Source organism: Lissotriton helveticus, chromosome 3_1 (genome assembly GCF_964261635.1).
Source record: "Lissotriton helveticus chromosome 3_1, aLisHel1.1, whole genome shotgun sequence".
Lineage (NCBI taxonomy): Eukaryota > Metazoa > Chordata > Amphibia > Caudata > Salamandridae > Lissotriton > Lissotriton helveticus.
This window is the reverse complement of record NC_136061.1, coordinates 833554263-833574847: the sequence shown is the minus strand read 5'-3', so window position 1 is coordinate 833574847 and position 20585 is coordinate 833554263.

The window sequence follows — 20585 nt, the reverse complement described above, 5'->3', positions numbered from 1 at the left end:
CCGATGAGTACGAGCCCCTGATGTGGCTTGCCCAGAAGCTCAGTAACAAAACTCAGTTATCACCCGCCGTCAATCCATGCTCGTTGCTGTTAATTAAAGGCGGGGCATTATATACTTGTGAGAACACTAACCACGTCGGTACCTCAACACACCCTGTCAGCCCAGCACACAAGGGTTGGGCTGTTTTGAAAGGGAGCAGCTTGTAGTAAACGTCCATACCCATAAATCTAGTTACCCTCAGTGCTGCGCTTACCTGTCTGTGTTGAGGTACCAACGTATTGCACTGGCCCTACTAAAGCGTGTGGCAGTGCAATACAATACTCAACCTTCATCAAAGATGCTTTATGTTTAGCACCGGAGCTGCTTCCCTTTGTGTGACCTGCAAACACTAATTGCTGCATTCATAAGATAACAGGGACTGACCACGGTACTGGGACAATGGGTGTTAATTTAGCCCTGCCCATAGAGCAATGCACAGCAGGGGACGTTGGAACACTCCAGGAATGAGCTCCCATGACAACTGGTCATGCATTTGGTTGGGAGAAAGATGAGACAAACATAGAAGGACAGGGGAGGGAGGAATGTAAAGTGATGTGACAGGTGAACTTAGAATTGCTGCTTTTTCAGATAAAAATGCAAGATATTTGCCGAGTTCTGAAATCATTAATGGACTTACAAATGGCGTTAACACAAATTTGTGTACTTTGAAAAATCTGGTGCATTTCTTCTTAACGCGTGTGTCTTTGGATCATATATATATATATATATATATATATATATATATATATATATATATATTTTTTTAGGAGTCAAGGAAAGATAACGAGCAGGTCAGAATGATAACGACATTTAACAGTAAATCTGGAGAACTGGTCCAGACCTTTAAGAAAAACTGGCATATATTACACACTGATAACATCTTGAAAAAATTCTTACCAGATAGACCTATGGTAACATATAGGAGATGCCAGTCTCTTTCGGACCATCTAGTCCACAGCCATTACTCCCCTGAAAAAGCTAATCAGACTTCCAACAAGATTGTTGGCTTTTTTCCTTGCCTGCGCTGCAAGGCGTGCAAATTCAGTAAAAAGGTCAAGGAGTATCCATGCAGATCAGGTGAGGACAGAGCTGGCAGAAAGATCACTAAACATCTGAATTGTAATTCAGAGTATACAGTCTATTGTTTGGTCTGCCCCTGCCATAAAAGATACGTAGGAAGTACCATAAAACCAGCGAAAATGAGAATCTTAGAACACATGAGGGCCATCGCGAACAATGACAAAACCTATCCGATGGCCCGTCACTTTGCAGAACAACATCAAAGCAACAGAGATTTACTCACTTACTACTGCATAGATCAGGTCCCCAGAACAGAACGAGGGGGGAATAGAGAAAAAGCCATCCGTATACTGGAATCGAGGTATATCCTGGACCTCAAAACGATGACACCATGGGGTCTTAACAATGATGCAGAAATGTGAGTACACCTATGACAATCTCCCGATCTGTAAAATGAACCAATCTGTCAGAACATCAAGACAAGACTCCTTGACCGAATGTAAATTGAAATATATTGTAGCCTTGTAAATACGTACTATCTCCCTTTTCGCCATTTTGATTAGACATAAAATAAACAATAGTGATACCAGGAAATTCTGTCTGCCAGGCGTGGCAAATCATAAGCCCATACAGGGCATAATCACAAGTAACCTGCCCAGTTTAAAATTGGTCCTACTATATGTATATAGATAGTGTAGATTTGTACATAGCTGGCATTGGGTTTAGCAATATACTATTTGTATATATCTGATTTGCGCACGGTAATGGCTTGTATATAATTGGGGATACACCCCTACATAACATCATGAATGCTTGCAAATTTATAAAAAGCAACGCCGAGTATCACAAATGTAAGGCGTATAAATATATGTGCCAGTCATGATAATTTTTTGTCAAATGTCAAACTTGGTTTTAAATTTTTGCACAAAGCACTTTATTAATCGCCATATCAGAAAAGTAGTAGAAACCTTGTATACACACACTACAAGATGGCCGCCACTAAATTGAGTCTATACCATTTTTTATGTCCATGAACTAAAAAGGGCGGACTGTTTAAAATGGCGAATTTGTTTGTACACTGACGACACTGACGAAGCCTTGAGCGAAACGCGTCTGTCGGGGGTGCTGGGGGGTTTGGAAATAAAATATTTGCAAGATCATGACATCGGTGTGCTGGCCGTTTCTTTCTGGACACTATTGTTTGGGAGCGTGTGACGATATATATATATATATATATATATGTGTATGTAGGGACCAGTGACAAAATGTAAGAGACTTGTGGAGATACTAAGTGAAAGGAGGGAGTAAGAGAAGCAGAACCAGGGAGAGAAGGATAGAGGCTGGGTAAAGATGAGAGGCGAGTGGAGAGGACATTTGGATGTAAAGGCACGGAACCAGCAGGAGACATGATGAGCCTGGTCGTAGGGAAAAGGGCAGTGGCAGTGCTTTAAATGGACCAGTACTCACAGGTACATAAATGCATTTCATGTTTTTGTCATGTGCTGCAACTGGTACAGAAGCCAATATGTACCATCACATCTTGCCCTTAGCCCCGCCCCCAGCTGCGCCCATTTACCACACCTCTAGCTTATTTCAATGCGTACCTGCACTTATTTTTTCCTATTTAAAGAACTGCTACCAACCATCTATTGCGCGTGGCTCACAAATGGTAAGTTGGCAAGCACGAGCTAGATTTCGTGTCCCCTACCACGATTTTCAGTCACTAGGAGGGCACCCAGCAAGATTTCCCCAACGCATGCAGTTGTACGTTCACTATCAAAAAGCTGCCGCTCGAGTAGGAATTCTATCTGAACAGCAATAAAATCAACTGAGCTCTCTGGCGTGCAAAGCATGGTGACGCTCGCTGTGATTTTTCAGCATGGAAAGTGGAGTGCTCATGGTGCTAAAAATCAGTCTGAGCAGCGCAGCATGCCTAATACCACTAATTTGCGGACCTTCATTGAATCTTGCAGAGCGTTCATGTAACTCTGTGAGTTCGGCCCACCCCTAAAATATGGCAGTGAAGTTGGAGCTCCCTACAGGATAATCCCTTGAGCTGAAGGAGCAATGCATGCCATTCTGTGTCATGCTCCTGAATGCAGCAGCATCGAGAGAACACCCCTTCTAGAGTCAAAACTACCAACGTCGAATCCCAATTTGCTCAAGTTCCATATTTCAGGGTCTTTGTATCAATGTATTATGCCCCTCTCCAGATGGTGCAGAAGTAGGCTTACGTTTCATTAGTGAAAGAGTTAGTTTTGCCTCACTACTTTGGAGCATGAGTGGTGCTTACCTGGTGCCACTAAGAGACCTCTCCGAACCCTTTGCTCCAGTCAAAGACCCTCCATCGAGCACTCTCACTGGGGTGAGGATTGGGGGAAGGGCTCTGTCCTTCTCGCCAAGGATTTCTGTCAACCTCTTACAAGCTCTGCTTTCTGCTCTCACGCTGCCACAGTGTATTCCAGCAAGGTTGGCAGGGTGAACATACCACCTCTTCATAACCCTGTATCCTGCCAGGGGAGAGACGCCCAGCCTTTGAAGTGGCCTGAAGCTATGGGGAGTAGGTTTCAAGTCCTTCCTGAGCCTGGTGAAAACCATGCCCTCTTGATTGGCACCAGGTTTCTCCTAGTTTGGGACAGCCCTGTTCATCTTGCTGACTTCAGAGTGTTAGGTGGTCTTCCTCAGTGGACCCCCCCAGTACCCTGCCCCTTTGACCTCCCCTGTGTGGGTGGCTCCAGGTGTTCCTTCCATCAAACAAAACAAATAATGTAGAGAATCCTCCCTCCACCATCAGAGCAAGCCACCCCTGGCGCCCTGCAATTACCTCTTACAGCAAGTACTGTGCGTTCCCTCCGGGAGGCTGATGTTTATGCATCTCTTTATTATTCTTGCAGACTTCATACCGAGTATCTGAATCCAGAGAAGGAAATACAAACAGTCAAAAAAAAGTACAGCTAATGAACGGGGTGCGCACCGGATCCATCAGGTTACGACGCTCAAAAAGCGCACATACCACACAGGCCGCTTCCGTCCGGATGAGAGGCCACTCACGCAGGGGGGGTCGACCTGGATCTCGCGCCAATGCTTCCGTCTGCCCCGGAGATATCCCTGCCACAGTGCCAGAGGGGCCAGGGGGACGAGGGCTGAAGCAAATGCGGATGGTATGGTAGGAAGATGAACGGGGCGTAACTTTGCCACCCTTTCAAAGGCAAACAAACAAAGCTCACTGCAGGGCCCTCCAGCTTGGATCGCCGGAGGGGCGATGTCTGGATGAATTACGGACGACGAGCGGGCACACGGTGGTGTAATGGGAAATTCGCCTTCTGCGAAACGTGCCTCTCAGAGATAAATGGTACAATAATGAAGCCGTCTTCTTGTTTTCCCGAAGGCCAGCCTATCCTTATTACTGTCTTATTTCTCGCTCTTCACAATTTTTCTGTTAGATTTGTTTACCTTTATTTTAAATTCCTTCTATCTCCTTATTTTAACCCTTCTTTTCTTCATCTCCCTTGTACATCATCTGCTATCTTTTCACCCCACTTCTTCCTTATCTGCTTCTTCCTATTTCCATCATTCGTATTATCTCCTCTCCTCCTTTACAGGATCCTCTTCTCAATTCTATAGCAACTCTGACACAAGTGATTATACAGTGCCATTATTACATTTACTTTTGCACTCCTGCTTTCTTCTTTTCCCTCCTATCCATCTTTCATCTCTTCCGTCCCTCCTTCTCTTTTACCATTGTCCTTTCATTATCTTCCTTAATTGTTTGACCATTCTTCCTTTCATACTTACTTCCAATCTTTCTTAATCCTCTCCCTATGACTCCACTTTCCTATTGTGACTCCTTCAGTTCATCACTCCTTGCCTCCATCTCTCTTCCCATTGTTACACTTGCTCGGCTCTTATCTCTTTCAACTGACTTTCTTCATTTCTTCTTTACTTATTTACTTCCTTGCGTTTTTCTTTCCATCATTCCTTTACTCTTTTTCCTTTTCTCTCTTCTTCCCTTTGTACCTCCTTCCTTTGCTTCTATTTCTTTCCTACGTTCGTGCTTGTCTCCTCCTTTCCTCTGTTAGCCTTTCTCTCGGGCACTTTTACCCTTACCCTTTTACTTCATCTTGCTATTTGCTCCTGTCTTTTTCTAAATTTGTGCCTTCCTTCAGTTCATGTAAAAGTTTGTGCCACTGCATTTTTAAACCTAGCTTCATTCTGTATAAATTGATACCATATATATCTTCTACTATGCTATGGTATGGTAATTTGTATAGCACACTAATTAGCCAAGTGGATACCCAGGCGCTTGGACATGTGTGTAGACGTGTGGTCTCCATGGTGTTAATATGAAGAGCCAGGTCTTTAGCTACTTGTAGAACTCAAGAAGTGAGGAGGAGGCTCTCAAGTGTTGATGAAGGTCGTTCCATTCCTTGGGTGCGATGTAGGAGAATGAGTGACCTCCAGTTTTGCTTTTGCAGATGCCAGGGGTGAGTGCGAGTGAGGCAGAGCATAGGTATATGGTTCATGTTTTAAGGTCCTGTGTTGTGTAGGACTTTGTATGTGTGTGTGAGAAGTTTGAATCAGTTGTGCTTGTGAATGGGAAGCCAGTGAAGCTTCCTGTGGTGCAGTGTGATGTGGGTCCTGCATGGAAGGTCGAGTATGAGCCTTGAAGCAGTGGATGGTCTGGAGTCTGTGTAGGTGTTATTAGGAGAGTAGGGCATTGAGGGTGTTAACATAGCCCAGACTGTTGAAGATAACTGCTGGTGTGCAAGTCCGTCAGGTGTTGTGAGGAAATCATTTAAAGATCTTTCAAAGCATGCGTAGGATGTGGAAGCAGGAGGTGAACACTGCATTTATTTGAGCTGTCATGTTGAGCTTGTCATCTAGGATGATCTCTGGATTCCTTGAGTTGTCTGTGTGTGCATGTTTGTTCTAGCTCCAACGGCCACCAGGTGGCTTTCCATGGGGAGGTCTTGTTGCCGAAGACCAGTACATCTATCTTGTCGGAGTTGAGCTTCAGGCAGTTGGTTCTCATCCAGTCTGCTACCTTGGTCATGCAGGTACTGAAGTTGGTCTGGTGGTGGTTGTCTTGGCTGCCAGGAAGAGGATGAGTTGGGTGTCATCGGCATTAGAGATGATGGTGATGACTTGTGATCGGATGATGTTGACGTGAAGTGTCATGTATATGTTGAAAAGGGTGGGACTGAGGGACAATCCCTGTGGGACTCCACATATCAGATTTTTGGTCTATGATGTGGAGGGTGGAAGCCTGACCCTTTGGGTTCTTCCCATGAGGAAGAAGCAGATCCATTTGAGAGAGGATTCTTGTATGCCAATATCATGCAGTCTTCTGATGTGAGAAACAGCTTTGAAAGCAGAGGAGAGGTTGAACAGGTTGAGGGACGCTGTTTTTCCTCAGTCTAGAATGATTCAGATGTCATCAGTGCCTGCGATGAGTGTTGTTTTGGTGCTGTGGTTCTTTCTGAATCGTGATCGAGTGTTGTCTAGAACATGGTAAAGTTTGATGTGGATTTTGTGAGTTGCTTGTTGATGGTGTTCTCAATCACTTTGGCTGGACAGGGGAGCCAGGAAATGGGTTGGTAGTTTCTCAGTCGATTCAAGTTGGCTGTGGGCTTCTTAAGGAGGGCATTGATTTCTGCAAGTTTTCATTCCTCCAGGAAAGTGGGGAAAGTGATGGAGGTGTTGATGATGTGGATCAGGATGGTGCTGAATGGTGCATTTCCTAGCTTGTAGATGTGGCCGGGGAATGGGTCCATTGGGGTTCGGTGAGTGGATGGTCCTCATGATTGCCACTTTGTCATTTTTGAGTATTCTCCATTTGGTCAGGTGGTCATATTGGTTTGTGGTGGGTAGTTTAGCGATGAGTTGTCTGCATTTGATTTGTTGTGCAAAGATGCTGCAGATGTTTGCAAACTTGCTGTGGAAGAAGTTAGATAGGGTGTACCAGAGTTGTTGGAAGGCAGCGAGGTTGTTGACAGTGGCTGAGGGTGAGAAGAACTCCTTGGCGGTCGAAAAGATCTCCTTGCGGCTGTTGGATCTTCCTTCAAAACTGTCCACTATTGCTCTTTTCTTGGTGTCTCTCATTTACTGGTAATAGCATCTGAGTGCAGCCTTGTAGGTAGTTCTGTTTGTGGTGTTGTGGCTGGCTCTCCATTTCCTTTCTAGCTGTTTATGGTGTCATTTGGTGATTCAGAGGTTTTCTGTGTGCAAGGTGGACTGCTTGTTTTATCTACAGTGCTTGTTGGTTTTGACAGGTGCAAGGGATTCTGCACAGTTCTTGATACAGTTCTTAATGTTGTGCATGTCCTTGTCAAGGTTATCTTTGGGGCCAGGTTGGTCCATGCTGGGGGAGCTGAGCCAGTCTGCTTCTATGATTTTGCCCTAGCTACAGCTTGGAATACTTAATCTGGTAAGAGTGTTGTCTTGAAGTGTGTTGATTTGAAAGTGGATGATGGAGGGGTCAGTACATGCAAGAGGTGTGGTGGAGTTGTATTTGATGCTGTCGCTTGTGAGGAAGATAGGGTCCAGCATGTGTCCTGCGGTGTGTGTTAGTTCTGAAACAAGCTTTGTGAGTCCAATGTTGCTCTAAGTTTTGAGGAGCGCTGTGGAGCAGTGGACATTTTGGTCTTCCAGGTGAAAGTTGAGGTCACCAAGGAGAATGTAGGCTCTGAATTCAATGGTGAACGGAGTAACAAAGTCAGTGATGAGGTTGGTAAAAGTGGTCCTGGTGGTCAGTAGGCGAGAGTTTCCTTCAGGGTGAAGTTTTCAGAGATTTGCAGCTTAAAGTCCAGATGTTCGAACAACAGGTTGGCACCCTCTGTGGATGTTGTGCATTTAATGGATTCCTTGTAGCTGATAGGAAGTCCTCCTCTTTGCTTTTGTAGTCAGTCCTGTCAAGTGATCTTGTATCCCCGTGGGATTGCCATGGCGATGTCAGGAGCTGATGAGGGGTTGAGCCAGGTCTTTGTGATGAAGAGGATGTTGGGTGCATTGCTGCTTACCAGATCCCACATTTTGATTTTGTGTTTGCTGAGTGAGCGTGTGTTTAGAAGCATTTATGCAAGTGGGTATTGACCTGCATAAACATTGTTGAAGCTTGTGTGACATTTGTGTAGGGCAGGGGTGTTGAGAGACGATGTTAGTACTTGCGTAGGAGGTTGTTGGCTGCAGGAGAACAGGCAGTGGGTGCAGTTGAAAGCTCCTACCATGGTGTGAGGCGTGCTGCAGCAGCAGATGGGGGAACACCATGTGTGACCAGCGATCTAAGGAGTGTTGCCGAGTATCGCTGGGCGGTGACTGGACCAGGTTTCCTGGCCCTGGAAATTTGATGTCTTTTTACTTGTCAGGGAACGCTGTTTTGTCATCCAAATGTGTTTACTACTATGCTTTATAACCATCCTTATTTAGGGTTGTCTTTCCACAAAGCTTAATATTTTTGCGTCTTTCATCAAACTAATTTTTCTGTAATTAATTTCTTTGTGATGTTAAGTTGCTAGTCTCCATACTATAAAATATATTAAACATTTGTGACTTTTGCAAAATGGAAATATTAAAATGTAGTCCATTGTCTCAACATGATACCCTTCTTACCTTACACATCCTCTTTCACATCATTCCATCCCACTCACATTTTACAGCCTACTATACTCCATCTATTCACACAAAATTGTGTTTTCAATACTTTTTCTGTTGCTTCTTTTCTTTCACTCTCTTTTTTCTATATTCCTTTTTGTTTCATCACCGATTATTTTTCCGTTTCCCGCGTTTCCATTGTGTTGCTTTTTCCTTTCTTCCTCACTTCCGTCTTTTCCCTTCCCCATGTGTTCGATTACCTTCTGATTTGAACCAATTTATATTTAGGAAGCCTAGTGCATGCATAATCCAAGAATCCATGTGAAACAAAACACCACCTCACCAGATCTACCCGCATCGTTCAGATCTATTTTATAATTTTGACTGTTGTTTGTGTGCCTCCAATCCACTCTACATAATGTTGTATGTTTTTTGCAGTGAATACTTTCAGGAAGTAGGTCAGGCAGACACGCTTCTGCTTAGTTTTGGATTTGCTGACTGTTGAGTAATTGGCGGATTTCAATATAATACTTCTATGTGGGGTAGAGCAAAATGTACTAAGAACCCTTTATACAAAATTAAGTGGAGCTCATGACTATTTAAAAAAATTACACAATCACCTTTCAGCCAGTGGTTATTGTACTCAGGCACTAAAAACGGAGAAATGGGCCAAATGGTTTTAATAGAGGTTTTCGGTGAAAGGAAGGGCTTTTGTCTAGGGATAACTAGAAACGCCACTCAAACTGTATGAAACTCAATTTCAAAGCTTTTAGAGCAGCAACTCATGTCTGTGCCTTCATGAAAGAAAACAACTTAGTTTCAGGCAAACAAACTGGGGTTTGATCAGACAGACGTCCCAAATCAACCTGGATATTCACCTGGAACGACCTGAAGAGCACTGTAAACTGCAATGGAATTGAAGTACTTCTACTAAAGGTCTGTCCACCACTTTTGAAAGAATCCACCCCTTCTCCCTTTTAGTGACACCAGATGAACAGGCAGGGCCGGACTGGGAACCAAAACCGACCCTGAAAAAGTGCTCGTCCGGCCCCCCTCAACCCCGCCGGGGGTTGGGGGTGCAGCCGAGCTCTTTGCCGGGGCTGGTTTTCGGCAGATTTTGTTACAGGGCCGATTTTGCAGCTATGCTGCAAAAACGGCCCCGTAAGAAAAACGGCCCCCAGGGGCCAAAAACCGGCCCCCACCTGTGCGATACACCGGGAGGTTGCCCGGTGCCCGCTACGGCCCGCTACGGCCAGTCCGGCCCTGTAAACAGGGCATCTAAGGAATCATTCTTTACTGAGTCTAATCCACAGGGGGTGCCTCCATGAGAGCGGAGGAGCATCGTCCCTCTGCTAAAGAGCAGAAACATGAAAAATAAAATGTTAATAAAACACATTTAATACTATATTATTTTTTCTCCTGGCAGGAGCTGAGTCTCAGGGCAGGTCATCCGCAGGGAGAAACAGTTTGCCGTTCAGGTTCTAAGTGCACATCACTTTGACCGGCTGTCTTATGCCGGCCAGCCTGACATGTGCACTTTAAACACTCCAACCCAGCGCATTTCAGCCTTTCTTGGTGCTTCTCTCATGAATGCTGAAAGAAGCATCTTTATTAGTTAAGAGGGAGATGCTTGCTGGAGCTCTGGGGTCCTGTGCTGCCAAGATGAAGAGGAGCACCCAGCAGGAGGCAACAGGTAAGCACATCTTTTAATTTGTTTAATAATACATTGTTTTAATTCACTGACAGGCACTGTGAGAAACTCGCCGTGCCTTTAGTTTCAAATCCAGAGCTCTCAATCATGGCCCATTATAAACACAGTTTAAAACACCACTATTCAGAGCTATGTCTTTGGACCTAAGGGCACTGCTAGTGCCTATCGGTGTGCCTGTAACACCTGTTTTAATTGCAGCTGGCCACCATTCTATTCCTACCTTTAGCACAGATAGGACATACCTTCTGTAACCAGGTGTAACTTGCAACCTATGTAACCCTACCAGCCTCACTCCCTAAAATAGCCCCCTCAAGTATGCATTGTCCAAAGCACTCCTACTCCCCTTGTTGGAGATGGATCCAGCATTTTTGCCCTGGAGTCTCAGAGACCCTTCTGAGAGAGTCCACAGTGACAAGGGAGTCTCACATACTGGAGGACAGGGATTACATGCTGATGTTGTCCTGCATGGTCTGTTCCCTGTGGACAGGGGGGATAGACTGGAGGGCCACGAATATACTCGACCCTGACGTGAATATGACGAATATCACATGTCTATTGTGGTATGTTAGAGGCTTAAATGATAGGAGGAAGGCGAGGTTAATCCACTCTTACTTGATTAGACATAAAGTAGATGTTTGTCTCTTGCAAGAGGCCCATTTGATGTCTCCAACTACAACTACACTTAAACACAATAGATGGGGTGAGATGATTGAAGCTAACTATTCTAAATACTCCAGGGGGGTAGCGATCTTAATACGTAGGGGACTACATTGGAAAACCCTTCACTCCCACATTGATTCTGAGGGCAGGTATATACTGCTTCAAGGGTTGCTTTGTAACACTCCAGTTCTGATAGTCAAAACATATGGTCCCAATATGGATAGCCCAACATTTTTTCAGCATATTTAGCATGGTCTTCAAACAATGGGTAAGGCTGCGGTTTTGTGGGGGGGAGATTTTAATGTTGTGATGTCACTCTCAGCAGATAGGCAGGGGATATCTCGTGACCATCAGCCTAAAGCGGCAGCCATGTTACTGGATATTGTGGAAGATTTGCAATTGGTGGACACATGGCAGTCTTTACATCCGGAGGCGAGGGAGGGTACATGTGTGATACAACATCGGAATGCCTGGTCCAGACTGGGCTATTGGCTGGTTTCTAGGGATCCTCATACTTGGGTCATGGAAGCTACACATCATCCACGTACATTCTCTGATCATGCACCCACTGGGAAACGGCCTTTACAACGAAGCCGTTTCCACGAAATCTTTAACAACGCCTGCAGTACAACGCATGCGTGGTTACCACTAAAGCCTTTACCACGCATACCTTTACTACGAGGTTTGTAGTAAAGGCATATGTGGTAAAGGTAAAAATTAAAACGGGGGGGGGGCTTGGGGGGGTCTCCCCCCCAAATAAAAAAACTCACCAGTAGTCACGTCGGGATCTGCACATAATCAGCGTCGTTTAAGAGAAATCGGAAAAAATATTCCGTTTCCTCTTAACGACGTATGACGTCACCACGCAAGTAGTCGAGGTAAAGTTTATGCGTGGTAAACGAATTCCGTTGTAACGCATGCGTGGTAAAGGCCTGCGTTGCAACGGAATTCGTTGTAACGTCATACATTTGCACCCACTCAGATAAAATTGCAGATCCCACCGCAGTATACGCAGCCTTTCAGTTGGAAATTTCCTTCTACGGCATTCAGAGATCAGGTTTTCCGGGAAGAACTTAGGGAGAAATTAGTTAAATATTTTGAGATAAATGAGGGTAAGGTGGATTCACCGGGGACACTGTGGGAGGCCTTCAAGGTAGTCACCAGGGGACATTGCATGGCAATAAAGACGGGAGTTCTGAGGGCTATACGAAGCACATTACAAAACCTGGAGCGAGATATTCACAACTTAAAGAGGGACAATCGGGAAAGCCTGTCTAATACCACTTCGGGACAACTTAGGCCGAAATTGACTGAGTTTCAGGTAGAAGCAGAGAGGGAAAGAGGATTTTTATATAAACACGCTCAATCCAGGCGGTATGGCGAGGGGGACAGGGCTGGGAAAACGCTGGCTAATGTCCTTCGAGCCCGAAGAGGTTATGAATACATTACTGAACTGCATACAGAGGCCGGGGAGATTGTCAGAACTCCTCAGGACATTCTCCGCACTCTGGCTCAATTTTACCAGCCATTGTACTCGTCTCGTATGGATCCTTTCTACACAGACATTACTGAATATTTGGATTCGATTGCACTGGCATGGTTTAATAATGGTGCAAGACAGTATATGGAATTACCCATAACAGTAGAAGATGTGAAACAGGTGATTTCTGGTATGCCAAGAGACAAAGCCCCGGGGGCGGACGGTCTTACCGCCGCCTTCTATAAAGAATATTTTGATATTGTGGCACCTAGACTTCTACAGGTATATCTGGAAGCGATGGAAACAGGCTCACTCCCCCCTTACTTAAGAGAGGCCACTATAATAACCTTATTGAAACCGGAAAAGTATCCTACTGAGCCAGACTCTTATAGGCCATTATCATTAATTAATTTAAACGCTAAAATCTATGCCAAGCTCATGGCTGCTAGATTTCAACCAATGCTCCCGCAGATTGCTCTGCTGGATCAGTCTGGGTTTATACCACAGATCGACGTCACATAATTTGAGGGTGATATTTGGCCGACTGCATTACTTATCACCACATGTTCAGGCGGTAGCAGCACTGCTAGACGCTACTAAAGCGTTTGACTCTTTGGGGTGGAAATTTTTATTTGCCCTACTGACCAGGATCGGATTTAGTCCTATCTTCATTCAACAAACACAAATAATGTATACTAACCCAACGGCGAGAGTACGGGTGAACGGACAGATCACAGACCCGTTCGTCATAGCTAGGAGAACGAGACAGGGCTGCCCTCTATCACCCCTACTGTTCGCAATAGCCACTGAACCACTTGCGGTGAGGCTCCGACAACATCATACACAACGGAGCATTGGTTTTACTTCCAGAGGGCTATTAATTTCCTTTTATGCGGACGATATGAGGATTTATCAAGTTAATCCTAAAGACAATTTCGATGTTGTCATGAGAGAACTAATTAGGTATGGGGTATTGACAGGGATTCAGATAAATTGGGCAAAATCAATATTGCTCCCGTTCACATATATCATGATTAAATGTAATACAGAATTTCCTATCCAATGGGTAATGAGTGAGACAAGATACTTGGGTATATGAATAAGTAGATCTCTCGAAGAATTGTGGCCAGTGAACTACGGGAAAGTGGTAGATTGGATGGAACGCAAAATACAAAGATGGAAGCATGTACCGCTTTCTTTAACTGGGCGAATCTCAATCACGAAGATGGTTATACTCCCAAAGTTGTTGGATCTCTTTGTCAACATTCCTATGCCTTTAAACTCAATTTCAGTAATCAACAACTACGCACCGGAGTTCTAGATTTGATATGGGCGGGCAGACAACCCCGAGTAGCCTGGAAGCTCTTAACTCTCCCATTGGCTCAGGGAGGTCTGGGGGCCCCGGACTTCGAGCTTTATGCCTATAGTGCACAAGCACAGTATTTAAATTTCTGGCAGCATCCTACCCCATACCAGCCTCATGTGGCGATTGAGCTAGATATGGTTGCACCTACCCCACTTCAGGCAGCATTCTATCATCCATATAAGCGACCTCACTCAGATATAAATACTGTGGAAACGATGAGATGGGCCTGGAGAAACATAGCGAAAAGGGCAGGACATAAGAACTATATGCTCCATCTATGTCCCTGGGAGGCAATCCACTGATTGGCCCACTAACGGAAAAGGCGATTGCTGAGCGAGCAAGAAGGCGAGGGCTACTAGTGGGGCAGGATTTGTATCCTGATTATGTATTTTTATCCCTTCAGCAGATGTGCGAGCCTGATCAACCCTCTGCTTCCGGTATGCTATTATATTATCAACTTAGGGCCGCATGCAGGGCGAGGTATGAGGAGTTTCCTAAAGCTCCGGCTCCTCTACCAGCACTAGAAAATATTCTAGCCAATCCCTCCCCCAAGAAGTTGATAACGAGAATATATAGCATAACGCAAGAGTCGTCCCCCATTGTCTTAACTGCCTCAAAAGCGGAATAGGAGAGGGAAGGGGGCATCACCATTACAGACAAACAATGGCAGTACTGCTGTTCTCAACTAGAACATCTCTCGCCTAACTATAGGTTACGACTGATACATTTGAATTATTTGCATAGAGTCTATCGTACACCAATTCAGTTACATCGGATGGGGTTGCAACAAGATATGAGGTGTTGGAGATGTGGGGCACAGGACGCGACCTTTGTTCATTTAGCGTGGCACTGCAACCCTGTGGCGTGATTTTGGACGGATGTGTTTAGGCATATTGGTAGCATTGCTAACGTAACATTACAGGTCTCGCCTCATGTGGCGCTCCTGGGCTTTGTGCTGGAAGTTCCTAAGGGCGCCCAGAACTGACTTCTATGCTACTCCTGCTCGCTAAACGTCAGGTTGCAATGCATTGGGAAAAATCACACCCACCTACAATAGCAGAATGGATACAAGCAGTGGTATACTGTAAAAATCAATTGTCAACCTATTAGGAATTGTTGTTTAGTAGATCCAGGCCCTTGGATATATGGGGCCCTTTCGTGGCCTAGCTGGAGCAAGGGGGTTCCGACCTCGGGACTGCCCGTATGGTTTGAACACGCACAGGTATATGGGTCTAGGTCAAATTATTTTCACCCAGTGGTACTAATGTGGCACGGAACTGGTCCCCGGTTTCTACGAGGATATGGACTCTTGTGATGGGAAGGGTACAGATGTTCATTGGATGCGGATTTGAGTTGTGGTTGTATGGTTGAGGACATGGCAGGGAAAGTGGGGGGGTGTTAATTGTTTATAAAATTGAAGATATAATTTTTATACGTATGCTTTTAACTTCGCAATGTGCGCACATCGTCTAGACACAATGTCGTATTATATGATTCGCTGCCGATCCCCCGGGATGTCGGTGTTAAAGCTGTGAAGAACATGATCTACTTGTTAGCTGGAGTGCTGTCGGCCTCAGGGTTGTAGGCAAACAACTGTGTCAATTGTGAAGAGTTCAATAAAGGCGTTTACCAAAGAAAAAACAAAAAAAACTGTTCTGTGTCATAGCTATGAGGGGTTGAGCTCAGTTTTAAATGACTGAAGCCTTTACTGCACCTAACAAGAACAGTGCCCTTAATACTTGTGGTGGTCTACCATCCACCCCAACTAGTAACTCACTTTCTCATAGTATTGTATTGTATTGAAGTTGTAATTGTATAACCCATTATACCTCTGGCAAGATCTATTTGCTGATCTTGTTTTTGTTGGACTTAGGACTCTGTCCACTTTACCAATGCTTACCAGTGCTAAAGTATGTGTTCTCACTCCCCACATATAGAAAAATTGACACATTTCATTTACTTGTAAGTCCCTAGTAAATTGGTCCTACATGTACCCAAGGACTGTAAATTAAAAGATACTAGTCGGCCTGCAGCACTGATTGTGCCACCCACTTATGCACCTCTGTGTGCTGGTTTAAATTGCCATTTTGGTCTTTCAAAACAAACCTTTTGCCAACCCTAAATTCCTTTTAATACATATAAGTCACCCCTAGGGAAGGCCCTATACAGCACTTAGAGCCGGATGCAGCATATTTAAAACGTTGGACATGTACTTTTAACTTTTACATGTTCTGGTAGAGAGAAGCTCCGAAATTTGCTCTTCACTGCTGCAAGGCCTACCTCTCCCATAGGATAACACTGGGTTACCTCAATTGGTAGCAGGTAGGAATTTTAAGCTTGGTATCTACAGAATTGTATTTTAAAACCCTCTTTAATGGTATGGTAAAGTTAGGTTTTAAGTCACAATTCTGAAAATGACCCTTTTAGAAAATGTGCATCATTTCGTCCTAGCCATTTGGTGCCTGCCGCCTGTATCCTGGATCACATGACCAGGTATAGTTGGCAGTTACTCTTTGCTCTCAGAGAGTGAGACAAAAGGGAGATAGGTATTGGCAGGATGGGCCATCTCTGACTTGATCAGGGAGAGAAGATGTGCCCTACCACACTTGCACATCACAATGTCTCTGCCTGAGCACCCTCACAAAGGGGTTGACACTAGACAATCTGGGCCCAGGGCAGAGAGTTGGGAAATTCCAAAGACCACTGGAAGTGGAAGCCTCCAGAACCCTTTCCTGCTCTTCAAAACTGACACCAGGTACAAAGATAGGTACCTTTGGCCCAACTCTTCACTACACCTTGTGGAAGAATCTAAAGGACTGCTCTGCGAGAACTTGCAAAGTTTAATTTCGAGAAATTCCATGGAGTTACCTAAAACCTGCAGAGTTCCGGTCCTAAATGATATCTCTTTCTCTCATGATCTTGCTTTTACAATCTCTTGCATGCTCCCTCTCTGTCCTTTTCACTGTGTCCATTTCATCCTCTCTCTCTCTCTAGTAACCTCTTCACTCTCTGCCAGCACACCATGATATGCTTCCTATCACCATCTCCCTAACTGCCACAGCTTGGGTCACTTTGGCACCTCAGGCCGCCGTTCTTATTCTACACACATTATGGACTGTATACCGTGTCACCACACTCTCCCAGCAGTTATTCTCAGCTTGTCCCAGCTCTGCCCTGACCTCACTTGTTCGTGAACTATAAATGTAAGCTAGGTGACAAAATAACTCTATTAAAATGCTTTTCGATGTACATGTTAAGTGATTTCAAAACAGGCGTTAAAGTAATATCTCGTATTCATCCATAAACATTTAATTTTGAACGTGACAGCATATAATGTACTACTAATACTGTAGACGAGCTACATACACTAAGTGGGCAAGCCTGGTCTTTTCTATAACATTGAAGGAATGATGCAAGTGTGCTTCGTTCTACAGGGCACTCTGGGCAACGTTTAAGTTGTTACACCTGGCATATATATTTTTACAGTCTGCGGTAAATTACTTCATCTTTGCGATACGTAGTAAACTGATAGAAATAGAAGACATTGGGGCATATTATCAAGGGGGTTTATCTCCGCTTTTTTGGCTTTAAAAGCCAAGAAAGCGGAGATAAAATTATCTCCCTATTACCAAGCTGTCGCTAACACCAGTTAGTGACAGCTAATAGGAGATAGCGACCATCTTGGGCCCCGCTTTGCATGTCAGTGATATTTATCACTAATGACATGCAAAGTGGGCGTGCCAAGATGTTAGCGACTGGAAACAGTCGCTAACATCGCTATCTCCTATTACCAACTTTTGGAGATATTCGCGCTAAGCGCGAATATCTCCAAAAGCTAACACCTGCCCTGAGCAGTTCTTCACCATGTTATCCAATGGGAGGTGGATAACATGGCTAAGAGCATTTGCTCGATAATGCATGAATATCGCTGACTTTTCAGAGATATTCATGCATTGCGGCCGTTTTTTATCGCATTTGCGATAAACCTTGCTAATAGCAAGGTTTATCTGCGATAAAAATCGACGATGTGCGGCGATAATTTTTGTCTCTAAACAAGTTAGAGACAAAAATTATCGCTAGTTGTTGGTAATATGCCCCATTGTGTTTTGCTGACTGTAACTGTATTTCAGACTATGAGCCTAGAGCTCGATTAGTTCTGTGCGCTGTGTAATGTGGTGCTGTGCAACAGTAATAAAGGTCATACAACCACAGAGCTGTACAAAGATCTGCTCCCTGCACTATGAGCTGTACAGTCTGTGATTAATGCCAGAACCAAACACCGTGTGCTTTGTCCCAACAGCAAAGTGACTGAAGAAGACCTCTGGCTCTGCCGTATGTTGTGAAGAAAGCACCTGGAGCTGTGTAACTGTGCTTTATTCCACGGACAAAGTTCATAGCGCTATGCAAATGTGTAGCCTAGAGCAACGCTGTTACTATGCGTTCTGTGCCATTAATAAACGGCTTAGAGATGCATCTCTCTGCATGACACCACAATCCAGATAAAGCTCCTAACTCTGGGCCTGATTCACAGAATGAACTTAAGACTCAATCCTAAACTTACTACTATTTTGGTATTCACAGAATGCACTTACTACTTTTGGCATTCACAGAATGAACTTACTACTTTTGGTATTCACAGAAGTTAGGATTTTGTCTTAAGTTTATTTTAAGACAAACTTAAGACAGACTTAAGACAGACTTAAGACAGACTTAAGACAAAATCCTAACTTCTGTGAATACCAAAAGTTGTAAGTTCATTCTGTGAATGCCAAAAATAGTAAGTGCATTCAGTGAATACAAAAATAGTAGTAAGTTTAGGATTGAGTCTTAAGTTCATTCTGTGAATCGGGCCCCAAATGTAGATGTGTAACTACCTAACATTGTGCTTTTCAGCCGCTACAGCACTCTCCTTTCTCTCACATTGAGCCCTCCTTGGCTAGTGTGGCCCCAATTTGTTCTGTGAGAGTCAGTAGGAATAGATACTCCTGGTGTGCAGTGGTCACTGTACTCGGCCACAGTCTTGATGTCGCCAGCTCGGGCCACTGCAATATAACAGCTTTTGGAAGCCCATGGTGCTGCCCAGCATGGCATTAATGCACATAGGTGTAGTATCACTCTCTCTGTACTCGTGGGTGACTCTGAGCACAGAAGCACAGAAGCTGGGCTGCTGCTTCCCAAAGAATGGAGGCCTCACTGAGAATGGAGGCTATCTCAGGCTCCACCAGGTAACTAGGAAAGACCAGAAGCTGAGAGCAAAATCTCGAAAATTGAATTCTCATCCCTCTCACAGTGTGTGGCAGAGGGAAGGTCACTAACAACATCCGTCTAAAGCTAGAATCCTCCAACAGTATGCACTGCACCTTATTGAAAGTGCAAGGTCGGGGCATGTCGCTTTGGTACACACGACTAATCTGTAATCTCCTGCCACACAGCGCGCCAAATCGAATAATGTCACCGTCCACCACACAGAGTGTAATTTCTCAAATAAACTGCAAAAGGTATTGGCTTCCCCTACCTGTGGTTGGGGACCCATGGATTCCTTAGGTAAAGACAGGCAACGTACATATAAATGACAAACAATTCAGTCAATCACATAGGATCTTAACTTTCTGCCCTGAAGTGGGAAGGAGTCATGGCGACCATTCAAACCAATCACCTGCACGTCTATGTAAATGTCAGGTCACTCAGCCAATTTTCTTCCCTATGCTGGAGAAGAAGGCGGCTCCTCAGCGCGGTTTCACAGGAGGTTGCTGTTGGTCACGCAGGCATTAGAGGACAGTAACAGTTGCCTGAGCTAGGGGTGGGTGATGAACTCCAGTGCGCGGTGGTTGGTAGAGATTTGCCGAACTTGATGCGTCAAGCGGAGCACAGAGTGGCAAAACTCCACTGGCGAAGCAGAGTTTTTCACGCAGACCTAGCAAGAAGGACTGCTACTCTGCTGCTCTGCTCCACTGCTGCCTTCTGCCTGAGAAGGACTGAACCAGCCACTTGACCCAGGACCATGTGAGTGACTCGATGGGCTAGTTGGCTAGCCTCCTGATCAGAAACTCAGAGACAGAAGAGGCTCCAACCATATTGAACCTAGCACCTGAATTCTGCCTGCTGGGAGACTTGCCCCCCAAGTGGTGCCACCCTAGTTCTGGACCCTTGGAAGTGGGTCTGAATGTGCTCTGCCAGTCCAGCTGTGTTCCTAGCTGATCCAACACAGTGTGACGCATCGACCCGCAGCCCATCAGAACTGCCACTGCGAATCTCAACTCATCTTGATGCAGGCCTTCGCATCGCAGTGGCGCATCTCGTTGGAACCACCAATGTGTGGGCTCATCCTGATGCAGGACCTAGCATCGCAGCTGAACAGGGCCTCAGTACCACTGCTGCACAGCACAGCACAACGCTTTTGCTACGCAGAATCATAAAATGCTCCACAACTTGGATTAGAATACTTAGTTTGGCGGGCCTAACTTGGTCCCTGTTTCTGGCCCACTGTCCATCACAGTTGGCCTGAACTTGTGACTTAGGGGCACATGCATCAAGGTAAATTGCATTCGCAAACTGTGCGAATCGCAAAATTCGGCCGTTTGCGAATGCAATTTCCTTTTTTGGGATGCATTATGTTTTTTAATTTTTTCGCAATTTAAGGAATAGCAATTATGTTGCAATTTCTTAACTTGCGATTGCATTTAAGAAATCGCAATTTGTGATTTCTTAAATGCAATGCA